The sequence below is a fragment of the Dama dama genome, chromosome 24 (genome assembly GCF_033118175.1).
Source record: "Dama dama isolate Ldn47 chromosome 24, ASM3311817v1, whole genome shotgun sequence".
Lineage (NCBI taxonomy): Eukaryota > Metazoa > Chordata > Mammalia > Artiodactyla > Cervidae > Dama > Dama dama.
The window spans coordinates 40,215,612-40,230,509 of record NC_083704.1 but is presented as its reverse complement, the minus strand read 5'-3'; the positions used below and the strand labels follow the sequence as shown (position 1 = coordinate 40,230,509).

The window sequence follows — 14,898 nt, the reverse complement described above, 5'->3', positions numbered from 1 at the left end:
ACCCTAAAAGTTTGCTTTTTAAAAACAGTGAGAAAGTTGAAAATAAACGTTTAATGACTCAAAGGAAAAAAAAAAACACCGATGACCTGCTTTTCTCATCTCTGCAAGAAACTACACCTGTGTGATGACATGAGGTAAAACAACACTGCAATTTTCAACGATTATTTTAGAAAAATACATAATCTCCAACTACATGTAATTGCAATAGCAATAAATCAAATCACATTTTATCACTGATTTTATTAGCAATTCAAAGTTAACTCATCTTCACTCCTGAATGAGCTAACACTAAGTTTCTCTGTATCAACTATAAATACAAGCAGAATCTTCAAACTTAAAGAGCAAGAAATTCTTACCGTGGGCAGGAAAGGGGGAGAAGGGAACAATTAATGATGGTATGCTGCCCACAAGAATGTAGACCCCAGACCAGTTGGACCTGAAGGTTGATGATGTTGACTGCTACTTACCTCACCACCAATCCATCAAACTAATGTCCACAAGCTGATCACGCCCTCTGAAGAATTGCTATAAAACTGCTCACTATCTCCCCCAAGTTGGGACACATGCTTTTGAGGGTTTTAGCCAGCTGTGGCCCCCTTTATCTGGCAAAACAATAAAGCTACTCTTATGCTTCATCCAAAAACCCTGTCTCCGAGATTTGGTTTAGCATTGATGTACAGAGAAGCTGAGATTTCAGCACCACTACTGTGGCATGTGCTTTAAATACATGATTTTCTTTTTTCCTTATACCAGAATTGTAAACACGCATACTAACAGAGCCATCTTCAAAAATGGACACAAACACTGGATCAAGGATGAACCAGAGCCTCACAGATGGGCAGTGAGAGTGCTGGTCTCTGGAGCTCATGTGCTTCCCCTCCCTCCCTCCACACTACTCAAAATGAAACAGTTCACCTCAGATTGGGACTCGAACCCAGCCAAAACCCACTCTGGGACTTGAACCCACCTGGCTGGGACTCAAGCTTAGCCAAAACCCACAATCTTCCAACTGAGATCAAAACACCTGGTTTCAGGACCTCAGTCCAGTCCAGTCCCTCAGCCATGTCTGACTTTTGCAACCCCGTGGACTGCAGCACGCCAGGCTTCCCTGTCCATTCCCAGAGCTTACTCAAACTCATGTCTATCAAGTCAGTGATGCCATCCAACCATTTCATCCTCTGTCGTCCCCTTCTCCTCCCGCCTTCAATCCTTCCCAGCATCAGGGTGTTTTCCAATGAGTAAGTTCTTCACATCAGGTGGCCAAAGTATTGGAGTTTCAGCTTCAGCATCAGTCCTTCCAATGAATATCAGGACTGATTTCCTTTAGGATGGATTGGTTGGATCTCCTTGCTGTCCAAGGGACTCTAAAGAGTCTTCTCCAACACCATAGTTAAAGAGCATCCATTCTTCAGTGCTCAGCCTTCTTTATTGTCCAACTCTCACATCCATACATGACTACTGGAAAAACCACAGCTTTAACTAGATGGACCTTTGTCGGCAAAGTAATATCTCTGCTTTTCAATATGCTATCTAGGTTGGTTATAGCTTTTCTTTCAAGGGCAAATCGTCTTTTAATTTCATGGCTTCAGTCAACATCTGCAGTAATTTTGGAACCCAAGAAAATAAAATCTCTGCTTCCATTGTTTCCCCATCTATTTGCCATGAAGTGATGGGACCAAATGCCATGATCTTCGTTTTTTGAATGTTGAGTTTTAAGCCAACTTTTTCACTCTGCTCTTTCACTTTAAGCAAGAGGCTCTTTAGTTCTCCTTCACTTTCTGCCATAAGGGTGGTGTCATCTGCATATCTAAGGGTATTGATATTTCTCCCAGCAATCTTGATTCTAGCTTGTGCTTCATCCAGTCAAGCATGCTAATGATGTACTCTGCATATAAGTTAAATAAACAGGGTGACAATATACAGTCTTGAGGTACCCCTTTCCCAATTTGGGAAACTCCCAGTTTCCCCCTCAGTAAAGCTTTCATAAGCCTCTTATCCTTCTCCATCAGTGGGAGGATTATTCCAACTATTTTGGGGAAGGGGAAGAGATTTCCAGGAATTGGGCCACCTCCCACTTTTGGTCTTTGATGGTCAGTCGTGGAACTGTCATGGCACATCTGAGTGTGTCATTTAGCTTTCTAATGTGTTAGGATGAGTGTATACTGAGGACCAAGTTCTAGTCAAAGTTGACTTGACTGCTGTCTTAAACCCATCTGATTCTAATCAGCTTATGTTTCCTCCTTGGGCTATGTCATTCTATCAAAGGTTGTGCCCTGCTCCCTTCCCTCCTGCTTCAAAAAGAGACAGAAGTCCTCGTGGGAGGTCACAGGGATCTCTGGGTACATCTCTAACAGGACCTGTGGGGATCTGCCATGGTGATGGCATCCTCAGTCAGATGCTACAGAGAACGTCCCTCTGGGATTGTGATTTGAGCTGCCCTCCACCAAGGCAGCTGGTGCCTCTGAAAGGCGTCCTCAGGAGAGAAAAGCAGGATGTGCGTATGGTTAACTCATCGTGAGTAATTTTCCCTCTTCTTCCATTTCCACCACTTCCTTTGAGAAGAGACTGCCCTTCATAGATTTCAACTGGGTTTGACATGACAAATTACGCTTTTGAGCCATTTCAAAATAACAAACAATACTCATTACCTTCCCTTGTTTTCTCATTACTTCCAAAGTAACATGCAGAATTCAAATAAGAGGGGCATAGCTCGTGTCTCAGTGAAGGTCTTGATTTCAGCAGTATTTCAAAGGATGTCAGCGGATCAGCTGATGGCATGCCCTGTGACCACAAGGCCAAATTTAAGAGTGACAGAAAACAAGGTCTCCTCACACTAGTTTTCAGCTTGGCGGGCTTGGCTATGCGCTCTTGATGTTAATAATCCCTGTTTTCTATGATTTCTCCAAAGAGCTATATTCTTTATCAGAGATCACAAATAAGAAACCAAAGGGTTGAACATATCTCACGTAACTATTTGTTTGCCAAAACGATATTTTGGTTTGTTCTTAAGTTTAGCTAGCAGTTTTACAGACCAAGCATGCACTCTCTCACTGAGCTACAACCCCACCAATTCTGACTGTCCCAGACAGGTGAGGATCACTCTTATGTCACCTCCCTGGCCCCTAAACATTTTCTGTCGCAACCTCCATTTTATAGATTCAGAAGAGGAAAAGAACAAACCTCATCTCCACAAAAAGTATGCCCCCCGCAACTCCACTTGTATATAAACCCCAGAAACTGGGGATATTAATTAATATCCTCACAGAGGAAAGAGTCCAGAATAGATTATTACAAAAAATAAACATAAAGAGAGCTAACTTCAAAGCGTGAACAGAAAAAAGAGAAAACTGCCTCTGACCATGGAAGTTAGAGAAAGCTTCCCAAGGAGAGGCCATCTGACCTTGGTCTTGAAGATGACGGGAAGGTGGCAGAGGGGAGGGGCAGCCTGAGACAGTGAAGATTGGAATGAGTCAAGGGCTGAGTCACAGGGACTGGGCCTCCACTGTCCCATCTAAAAGTGTATCAAACTTTCCCTTAACACAGAGCAGCCAATAAAAACCAATAAATAAAACCAATAAAACTACTTACAAGGCAACTTGTCAAGATGTGAACAGGCATGTACAGTCCATGTGCTACATCAGGGTCAGACATTGTGAGATGGGAGATATGGAACAACCGGTAAGGCCTCTCACACAGTCACACAGAGCATGCCCTGTCTCTGTAATGGGCAGCCCTGGGCCCCCAGCTTGACATCTTGTTCAGCTTGGATTCCTTTCTTATCCTCACATCTTATAAGGCACTGGCCACTTCTGTGCAGACCTGGGCCAAATGCTCACCTTCCCCTTCCTCCTGCATTCTAGGAAGGCAGCACAGCCAAGCAACAGAGAGTCAGTCTAGACTAAAAACTCAGATGCTAGACTAAGATCTGCCTCGTTATGAACCCTGGTTCTTCTAGTTCTCAACAAGTCATCCCCAGGCTCAGATTTTTCTTCCGTAAAATGGGGGCAACAACAGTAACTACCTCATGTTAGTCGCTCAGTCGTGTCTGACTTTCTCCGACTCCATGGACTGTAGGCCACTAGGCTCTTCTGCTCATGGGATTCTCCAGGGAAGAATACTGGAGTGGGTTGCCATTTCCTTCTCCAAACTACCTCATAGGATTGGTGCTTATGAAGTAACTGAGCTCCAGTCTTACAGTGACATTTGTTAACATTTATTAACAAATAAATGTTAGCCTTAATTATTCATGCCTTTGTGCTGACCCCCTTTCCCTTCCTGTCTTTGGGCTCCTTCTCTAGATCACACTCAATCCACCACAACTAAAACAGTGATGCAGCAACGTTTGCAATTCTGTTCCTGTTCATTCCATGCAAGACACCTAGACTCCACTCTCCAGCCCATGTGCAGCTTGAGGGTGCCTTGGAACTTAGTTACAACCAATGAAATGTGCACAAATGTGACATGAGACCATGTATAAACTTGGCATACAAAAACTTCAGGCTGCTCTGTGTTTTTTCTTCTTCCACCAGCTTGTTGCAGATATGCGTAGTGACACGGAAGCCACAGACTGAAGATGCAAAGTCCCCAAAATGGAAAAGACTTGGGGTCCTGAATCACCACTTGAAAGAAAGCTGCATGTCAATTACAAACACTGCTTTTGGACATTATGTGAAGGAGAAATTAATTACTATGGTGTGAAGTCACAGAGGCTCTGAAGTTAATCTGCTAAATCAGCTAATATTCCCCAACATAAACATGATGAAATGATTCTCTCCTCACTACCTACAGAATGAGATGTAACTTTCCTAGCACAGCAATCAAGGTCTCTGCCAATCCAGCCCCAACTACTCTACAAGCACATTTCCCACCAAAAAGCCAGTTATACACCTAGTACTTTCCATAAGTACCAGATATCACCAGGCCTCTGTAATCCTTGATATTGTTCCTCTTAAGGTTCCTTCTATCAGAAGGCCCAAATCCCTCAATACCTGACAAAATTCCAACCAGCCTTCAAGGATTAGTTCATATACAACCTCCTCTGAGCCACCCATGTGGAGCTGGTGACCATGTCCTCGGGCTTCCAGAACAGACGGAACAGACTAGGTTCAATCCTTTACTACACGAAGCTGCCTTATGATACTGGAGAGTGAACGGCTTCTGTATCATCACATATACTGGGTGCGCCTGAAGGAAGAAGCTAAGAGCTCCCCGACTTCATGTTCTCAACCCTTAACATACTAAGTGGCAGGAGTAGGGCCCTGGTAAATGTTACATGAGTAAATTCACAGAGACACAAAGGAAAAGGGGCACATTCTAGTTACCAAATGAGGCCACTTCATTGTGCAGTTCCTTGGCAGGTCTATTACCTTTGTCTACAGTCCAGTCTGAGCTTTGGAAACTTGGACTACTGAGTATCAGAAGCCAGATAAGGATGTTGATAAATACAGGCAAATCCATTCCACTGCCAGACCAAGAGCTCAAAGTTCTAATCCATCCATAAAAAATGAACAAAATGGATGAAAAATCAGCAGTAATCTAAATGCCACCACATACATCAATAAAGCTGGAAAAAAAAAAAAAAAAGCCCAACAATGTTATATAATCTATGACATATCCGTAAGTGGAATTATTACACAGCTATAAAAATAGATGCAGACCTCAGATGGCAACTGCAGTGACAGTTCCTTGGGGATTGGGTCCTCTCAGCTAAACGCCCACCAAGTAACTTTCCTTCAGAGTTCCTTCACATTCATTGCTATAATTATTTGACTATTATCTGTCTCTCCCAATGATATTGAATGATGGTGGAAAGCATGTTCTTTTGTGCAATTTTTAAAAGTTAGTGAATGAATAAATACATGAATGAATGAATATTCAACAGAATACTGACATGAAAAAATAATATACTTTAAAATTTTAAAAATTAGGTTACAGAAGAGCATATTCAACATAGCCCTATTTTGCAAAAGAAAAATTTTACATCCTCCTGACAACACACACACACACACACACACACACACACACAGTAAGGAACCTATGGAAGATCTTCCACAAAAATGTCAATAATGGGCTTTTCTACCCAAGATGAAAACGTCTGTAGGGTGTTCACGACCCTGTTCAGAAGATTCCAGGCTCTTTCTCTTTCTTTTTCCTGGTCCAGTCCTATCAAGTTTCCTCCTGAGCAATGGATGGAATGGACCACTTCTGTGCGCAGGTGGAAGAGGTGGCTTGCTTCCCTGCTTTGCCTGCCAACTGAGAAAACAGCAGCTGTGATGAGCAAGTGCGGATGGTCCAGGCCATCCATCAGCCACGGCACCACAACAGGGCCCAGGGCTCACGCTGAGTGGTGAGACCGCCGGGTCTGCTACTGTGCTGCCAGCTGCACGTCAAACTGGAAAAAACAGCACTTTGCATTTTCAGTTACCCAGTTTGAGCAGGTTCATTATGGACAAGAGATGAGTTACAGGAGGAGGGAAAGCACTGGTTCCCTTTCTCTGCCACCTGCCTCCAGGCTGTGGTGGAGAACCAGGTAGCTTTTCCAGGTGATTCACTGGAAATACTGAACAAATAGGAAAGTCCTGCCTAGTCACTTTTGTGCTCATCAGTCTCAAGCCTCAGTCACAAAATGGAGATTTCACTGAGGCTGCATAATAAGGGAAATGAAGATTTTTGTAGGGAAAGGTGGCAGGGATAAAGGAATATATGTAAATATCTACCATTATCATAATGATACATAAAAGCAGCTCTGCCCTTCAACACTTTAGATAAGGACATCTACAGTATTGCTACACACATACATATGTACGTATACACACACACATATATACATGCTCATCCATGCTTATACATACTATACATGTATGCATACTCACATACAGATACTTATGTATGTAGAAGGTATACATATGATAATGTTCTATTTAAAAAATCAGAAGTAGGGGAAACTAGACAGCATAGACTGATATTCTTCACCCTTTGATGGCACCATTTGTTCCTGGAAATTTGTCAAACAAATAATCTAGGCAAATTTCCCTATCAGTCCACTGGTTAAGATTTCATGCTTCCAAGGCAGGGGCCAAGATTCAATCCCTGGTCAGGGAACTAAGATCCCTGAATGCTGTGTGGTGCAGCCAAAAAAAAATCTAGAATGTGTGCCAAAATGAAAATATGGAAATATCCAAAGCAGTAACTTTGGTACATCGAAACAAGGATCACTTTTCATACTTTAAAAACCACAGGTGCATCTGCTGACAGGGAATGATGTTCATGATGCATCATTACATGAAAAAAAAACTTCAAAATACTGTAATTGTTTTCAAAATATTACATATATTGATTCAAATTTTGTTAACATAAACATAACATATATATATAAACTAAACATTTATATTATTCTATTAAAATATAAATATTACATAGGATATAAAACTACATGAGTCATATAAAAAATGAAGGTATACGACATATAAATAGCATAGATATGCTTGGGAGGGATTGTTGAAATTGACTATCTTTATGTTTTTCTCCTGTATTTTCTACTTTTTTTCTTTAAAAATGAGATCTGCAGGGTTTTTTTTAAAGGTGGGGACAAAGAAAACTCTAAAGCAAAAAGGAAGACTACCTAAACTAAGGTTCAGAAAGGCCAGTTGAGAAAGAATGAGACTGAGCAGGACCCTGGGGATTTCCTGGGCACAGAAACCTTTTTGTGTCCTGTTTCTTATTTGCAGGGAATAGGCTTCAGCCTCCATGACCTTCCCTGAGTTTCAAAGTTCAACAGCTCAGTTTCTAATCAGGGAAGGGAGGGGATGAGACACAAGGGAGGAGCAGTCAAGAAACAATCCTGCAGCCTTGAGCCAGGATCCCAGTTCCTCTTCAAGGGATACATGTAACAATATCTTTGAACTCTTCTACAGAATTAGAACCCCCAACAAATGGAAGATGTTAACTACTTGATGAAGCATTCTTCATTCCAGAGAAGAAGGCCACAGTCTCAGGTGAAAAACCAGAGGCTGATCAGAAGACCACCTGAGGCCAGATTAAAGGAGTGCAGGCCCAGCACAAACCTTAATCCCTATCAGCAACTCGCCATCCCTTGAACCACTGCTATAAAACTCCTCACCCAATCCTCCTGGGTTGGGACACACAGTTTTGAGGGCATTAGCCTACTGTATCCCTGTCTGATTGGCAAAGCACTAAAGCTATTCTCTTCTACTTAACCCAACACTCCGTCCCTGAAAATCAATCCAGTAAAAGCGCACAGAAGCCAAGTTTCAGCATCAAGACCAGGTTATGACAGAAAAAACTATGCAATATGTGCTCTAGAACTAAAGAGAGGCAGGGTCTCAATTATATGCATATAGAGGCAAGATAGCGTTTCCACTGTGGGCACTGCCTCCTACACCTTTCCTTGCCCCCCTTCCACTCTCCTTCCCCAGGCATCTAAACTTCACTCCTTTCTAAGGTTGACCATTTTCCACAACTGGGGTGCTGCCATATTCATCAAATAAACTTGATAAACAGCATAACTCAGGGTTGCTCAGCAAGTGTGGAGGAGGTCAGGTAGTCAGCACAGAGAGGAGGGTGAGAGATCATGGAGCAGTGAGGACGGCAGCCAGCCAACAGGATGAGCAGCCACACAGCTGCTGCTGGCTGCTGCTGAGCAGGATGCAAGCCCATTCACGTCCATCCATCTGCAGGTCTTTTTAAGGAGAAGCTGAAAATCCAGATATCTGGGAAATCTGGTATTTTAAGTGTCCATTTACCAATGGGTGTGAGTTACAATGGGGGTGAGTTACCTAAGCCCTCTCCAGCACGGTTTCCTCGTCTCCAAATTGGAGATAACAACAGTATCTCCCCCAAGGCTGCGGTGACATATAAATGACTTCAGACTTAGAAGCCCTTTGGGTGGATCTGCCCTTACCCAGCCCAAAATAAACACCTAGCGTTTATCATCATCCAACCAGAAGCTCCCATGGTCACGCCAAAGAACCACTGTGTCAGGGTTAGAAGCCCCCTGAGAGCAGGCCTGTGCCTCCACTAGTTTTGGTTACACAACCCCTAGTGCAGTGTCTGACACGCCGATGGCCGCAATGCCTTCTGGATACATGAAGCAGTCCTCGAATGTTTCCCCAAGAGCTAAGGTCCAGAATTCCTTTCTGTATCACTAATCCAGAACCCACCTCATCTTAAAGGATGTGAATGGGCTGCACAGAAAACAGCTACCACGTAAAGCTAACCTCAGCCAGGGGAGGACTGGGAACAGATGGTGGTCCCAGGGGTGACTCCTTGTAACTGCTGATCTATCAAGACTCCACAAGTCACTTATCTCTGCCCTGTCATTTGTTTACGAGTCTACCTGCTGAGAAAAATCCCCGTGAGTTCTTTTGGTCCATATGCTGTTCTGAAAAGTTGGCCCCGTGTTAGGAAGCAGAAGTGAGAAGTGCCAGGGCCTCCCTACTCTGGGCCTCTCACCTGGCCTAGGCAAGGGGCCTTGCAAGACTAATTGTCATCTAAACCATCTTGCCAACAACTTCTTTCTTGAAATAAAACCTTAGATGTTTCTACAGATGAGAACGGATAAGAATAATCACTGTGACAATGTGTCAGACCCCATACTAAACACTGTCAATAACACTTATATCAGCTTTACAACAACTTTTGAGCTAAGTATCAATTTTCCCATTTTACAGAGGAAGAAAGCAAAGCTGAAAGAAGTGAAGGAACACAATAATCATTGTCAAATGGTAGAATTCACATTCAAAAGGCAGTATGACTCTGAAGACAGAACTCCATCACTTAGAATCCCAGAGAGGTTCCTAGTATTCTGGGAAAATGGCTCAAAATTTCTGGAAGTCGGTCACAAAGTCTCCACATAACATGTGCTAAATAAGCATTTATCTGCAGGAGGTGCTTACTGACACACAGTCTCACGTCCTCTGAGCTCTACTAAAAAACTCTATTCCTTCCACCACCTAGTCACTTCCTGGGGCTAATGGATATCCCTAGAGAAACTATAAGCCATTAAGGGGCATGGGTAACAGGGATGAACCATTCCTGCATTGCCCAGCTCCACAAAGACTTGGTAGATGAATTTTTCAACTCTTAATGAGATAACAGGATAATATTTTGCTTATTTTACTCAATTCTTGACCTCTCCATGAAGTCTCCCCTGACTATTTCATTTACTACAATAATCTGCTAAACCCTGACCTCTGTCAAATCCCCTTACCTTGCTCTACTTTCTTCCCCCCACAGTTCTTATCAACTTCTACTGAATTCTATAGTTTTCTAATTGATTATGCTTATAGTTTTTTATCCATCCTACCCTACCTACCTACCCTTTTTAGAATGTACACTGCCTAAGGGCAAGCCTCTTTGTTTTTTAATGATGTATTCCAACTGTCTTACAACAGAGCCTGGCACACAATAGGCACCCAATGAATACTTCTAAGTGAACTAAAACTGAAATAGAGATTCTTACTGTTTAGCATCTCACATTTCTTGTCTGCAATTAAACAACTCCACTGCCAGCTATTTCATGTCTTAGAGTGAGAACGAGAGGGTGAGAGACGTGTGGACCATGCAGGATAAGACTGGGCACAGAGTAATAAAGTGTCAATATATCTCCCCTATTCTTCAACCCAGAAAACGAAATCTGCATTGCATTCCAATACCAGGCTGTATAGATTGAATCACTGATTGCTACCCTTACAACGGATCAAGTTACTTCTGAGGTTGGGAAAGCCATTCTTCATTAAATGCAATTCCTCTTAGAAAGAGCTATTTATTCTACCAACGATGCTGAGAGTTTATTTCTACTGTAGACAGAAGCCTATAATGTTGACAAATATCTATAATGTAAACAAACATGGGAAGGATAAGAATTGACTTAATTTAATAGGCTGCCTGAGCACTGGGATATGATTTTTTTTTTAATTCTCAGGACCCAAGGTCAATTCAATACTGGAGAAGGCAGTTTGGGTCACCAATGGTTCTTCAATTGCATTCTGAGTGAGTAAGGAGGACTGTCCAAAAGACAGAAAGCTTTTATAGCAATAAACTATTCATATTCTGATCTTCTCACAAGATCTTGGCCTCCTAGAAAGTGATGGCCTTGTCTCAGTGCATCTTTATACCCCCTGGTCCCTACACGATGACTGAAATAAACAAGCAACTCAAATTAGGAAGGGGAGAGGGGGAAATGAAGGGGAAAACAGAGGAACCAGAAAGGGAGAGAGCATGGATCTGCAGGGAAGTGGGCAGAAAGGAGAGAGCAAGAGGGGAAGGAGGAAAAATCACAGGAAAGAGGTGAGGAGAGAGAAGGGGAAAACTGGACTGTGTGCATGGTGAGGCCCTACCATTTTAGTAAAGAAATGAAGACAGAATATGGTCTTAAGGCTTTTATATGTTCCTACAAGTGTGAAAAGCTAATCAATCTGGCATCATTGGCTGGCTGGAGTGGGACTGAGGGATGGGTGAGTTTGGAGGGGGAAGGAGGAGGGTTAACATTTCTTTCCTGCACCTCTGTAATGTGTGACTTGCTCCAGTACTGGGGTTATGGAACTACTGCAAAACCACCCAACTAATAGCTCAGCACCGAGAGATGACAATGGAGGAATTATGGAGGGGAAGAGGAAGAAAAATAACTGCGGAACCCTGGGTGCTTCCCAGGAGGCAAATGCTGGATCTTAGAAAGCAACAGAAACATGGTGTGAGGCCAACAGTGCACAAAACATGGCCGGTAGAGCCAGGAGAAAATGGAATAAGAAGGCATTTTTACCTGGGACCAGACTGAGGGATGAGACTTCAGAAAGAAGTGGGGGGAAGGTGCAATCTGGACCATTATCAACACCTTGATGCAAAGTTTCTAGTGAATGTTGGGAAAGAAACTCAAAAACTTGCCATGAAGATGAGGCTAAATATTATGGAAAGAGATCCGCCAACCCTCCTTTGTCCCTCATTCCATACAATCATTGTTCCTTCCTGAACTACTCCAGAAAACCCTGGATGACGTACTTGTGTTTAATACTACCTAAGTGGACAGTAGCTCTCCATTTGTGAATGTCTACAAACAACCTTATTGTCTTTCACTGTCTACTCTCCAGTCTCTGCAATCCATACATTGGTGTCCACCTATCAGAGTCCTCACTCTACTAGAGAAGGGGATCAAATATTACAACCCATTTGGCAGTGTCTTCTAAAGCCAAATACAAACCTACCATCCACCCAAGTTCTTCTTTTATCTACTGAAACATCCTGCCAGGCAAGAATAAAGAGAATTTCTTATTGAAAATAGCCCCAAACTACAAGCTACCCAGATGCCTATGAACATAAGAATGAATAAATCTATTATGGTATGGACATATTATAGAAGCAGTAATAAATGAACTATTAATACAACAAAAGGAATGTATCATACAAACATAAGTGAACAAGTTAAGCCAGGCATAAGAAAGCACAGTGTTTGCTTATTCAAATATCAAGAGCCAACAAAACAAATGTATAGTAAAAGAAACCAGAGCAACAGTGACCTCTTTGAAAAAGGAACACTGAATGGGCAGAGGCAGGAGGGAACCTTCAGGAGTGTTATATTGTGTTCCACACATTGATCAGTGTTCCACATATTGATCTAGGTGATGGTTACACAAGAATACATACATTAAAAGACTGTCAAGCTGTATTAAATATTCTTGCCCTTTATGTACTTTCAGTATTTCAGATTTCAATAAAAAAGAACAAAGACAATAAAAATATCTAAATCCATTTCATTGTACAGGTCTCCTGGGTTGTGGGGCAGTAGCCAAGACGGTGGGCTTTGGTACTATCCACAGGCAAAGTGCTGATTTGTCTCTTGGCTGAGACCTGAGAAAACCTTCTGTGTAGGACTAGGAACGGTGCAGCTGAGGGCATATCCACTGGAGTCACAGCCAAGTGCACCTGCTGCTCTCTGCACCTTCTGGCCCCAGAGTACGCTCCCAGGCCTGCAGAGATCTGCAGCAGAAGCTGGAGCACCGCTCACCCACAGCTGGGCCCTTGTGCTGACTCTGCTGCGTTCTTTTCTAACTCTCAGAAATAAATCCTGCTTCATATTTTCTGGGACACTTGATGGTTTTTAGTTGGTACATTATGATACTCCCCTTTCAGACCAGGAATGAACTGCTCCAAGATGTTTACTCCCTCTAGTCACAAAGGTTTCGGACAGAGAGTATTATGGGGAATCTATTCATTTTATTATCACGCACATCACTGCGTTAGTCACCTACACTTCATGGTAGAGCATCAGTCACCTACACTTCATCCTGACGGTATGTCAAAACCCCTGTAGATTTGATTTTTGACAAGGGTTCCGAGACAACTTAGTGAGAAAAGAATAATCTTTTCAACAGATGGTGCTGGGGCCATTTCATATCTCTATGCAAAACAATGAAGTCAAGATCCTTTCCTCACACTATACATAAAAATTAACTTCAAACAGACAGAACCAAAACTACAAAACTCTTAGAAGATACAGGAATAAAAAAAAAAAAGAAGATACAGGAATAAATGTTCATGACCTAGAGTTACGTAAAAGCCTTTTTAGATATGAACCAAAAGTACAAACACAGAAGAAAAAAATAAGACTTTTGTGCTGAAAACACCATCAACAAGAAAGTAAAAATATGTCCCAAAAGAAAGAAGAAAATATTTATAAATCATACAACGGGTAAGGGAATTACATCCATAACATATAAAGAACTGTACCATTTAGTAAGAAGAATAACACAGTATACAAGGAGAGACAACATCTGAATAGGTATTTCTCCAAAGGCGATGAACAAAGGGCAGTAAATGCAGGAAAAGATGGTCAGTATTATCAGCCACCAGTGAACTATGCACCAAAACCATAATAAGATACCATGTCGTATACTTAAGGTTGGTATATGTCACACACAGGAGATATTAACATACACTGCTGGTGGGAATGGAAAACAGTACAGCTGCTTTGGAAAACAGTCTGGTTACTCCTTGAAAAGTTAAACACAGAGTTTCCATATGAACCAGCAATACAAGCCCTAGATATGTCCCCAAGAGAAATGAAAACACATGTCCTCACAAAAATGTGTACATGAATATTCAGAGTAGCAATATTCATAATGGCCAAAAAGTAGAAACAACAAATGTCCATCGACTGATGAATAGATAAACAAAATAGCTATCTATATGATGGAATATGATTTAGCCATAAAAGGAATAAAATATTGACTCCTGCTACAACATAGATGAATTCTGCAAACAGTCTATTAAGTAAAAAAAGCTCATCACAAAAGACCTCATACTGTAGGCTCCATTTATATGAAATGTCCAGAACAGGTAAACCTATAGACATAAAAAGTAAATTAGTTACCTAGGGTTAAGGGTCAGGGGAATAATAGCAAAACTACAGAATTTCTTTTTGAGACAGTGAAAACGTTAAGTCAGATTTTGGCAATGGCATATAATTCTGTGAATATGCTAAAACTACTGAATTATAAACTTTAGGTGAGTGATTGATATTCAGATTGTATTTCAATAAAGCTACTACTTATTTGTTTTAAATTAAGAAATTAGGCAAAGGAAGAAGAAATGACTAAGACATAACACAATAAAAACAAAATAAAAAACCCTGCAAGCTACGGGGCTACATGAGAAAATGGAAAGAACACATGACTATAACTAATGTCAGAGATATAGGGATCTAGTTATGGCTCCACCTCTCTGTACTGACTAGACCCATGACCTTGGTAAAGACACATTATCTACCCTGGGTCTCACTGCAAAATGAGTCTTTTCCAGCTATAGAAATACACCTGATTCTTAAAGATGCACCGCAGATTAGTGAGCATAATTTAACATGATAAAGAAGAGGAGAAAGTTTTTCTT

General features: G+C 41.7%; 1 protein-coding gene across 14 annotated transcripts in view; it reads right to left on the bottom strand.

Moving 5' to 3' along the window:
* Positions 1 to 14,898, bottom strand: part of MAGI1 (membrane associated guanylate kinase, WW and PDZ domain containing 1) — a 630,820-nt gene that overhangs the window by 464,511 nt on the left and 151,411 nt on the right. The window lies entirely within an intron of this gene.